Source organism: Gavialis gangeticus, unplaced genomic scaffold (genome assembly GCF_001723915.1).
Source record: "Gavialis gangeticus isolate Ggan-Ray unplaced genomic scaffold, GavGan_comp1, whole genome shotgun sequence".
NCBI lineage: Eukaryota > Metazoa > Chordata > Crocodylia > Gavialidae > Gavialis > Gavialis gangeticus.
The window spans coordinates 10,082,184-10,083,020 of NW_017729009.1; positions in this window are offsets into that span (position 1 = coordinate 10,082,184).

Sequence of the window (837 nt, forward strand, 5' to 3'; positions counted from 1 at the left end):
AACGGGGTCAAAGGGCTCGCAGCCGGAAGGAGGGGCTTAGCGACGGCGGCCGCGGCGGGACAAGACAGCCCCCGCGCTGCGCCGGCAGAGGGAGGGGGCGGGGCGCACGGGCCCGTTCGAAGGAAAACAAGCCGCAGGGGCTGCTGGGAGCGCGAGTCCCGCTGCGCCTCTGCGCCGCCGCGTCCGCCTAGGGACTACAGCTCCCGGCAGCGCCCGCGCGCGCCGCCTTGCATGCCGGGAGCTGGCCCCCGGACGCCTCCCAGCGGCCCCCTCGGCGTGTCCGGCTGCAGGGTGGGGGGAGGCGGTCGGGGCGGCGCGGAGTGGTATTGGCAGTAGTTTGTATGTGTGTATAAATATTAAATTACGCATAATCATATTAAATTATGCATGCTCTGTGTGTGTGTGTGTGTATATACGTACACACACACACACACACACACCATGCATAATTTAATATAGGCTAGATCTATAATTGCATAATGTAATGTGCAGATATGTGCATAGTGTGTTGTATTGTGTCATACGCTGTGTATTATATTGAATCATAACATAGTATAATGTACTGAATTGTATCCGTATGTTATCTTGTATTATATCCTATTATGTTGTATCATATTCAGGGGTCCTGGTTTTCTCTAGTTTAAAAAAATCCCCAATTTTAAGGTTAAAAAAAGTAATCCCAAATCTGCTTTTTTCTTGATTAAAATGAAACATCACTGTATATATATTTATCTATATATCTCTCTAGATATCTATATCTATATATAAAGATCTATATGTCTAGAGATGTATCTGTCTATATATAGATATAGATCTATATATATATCTAGAGATATC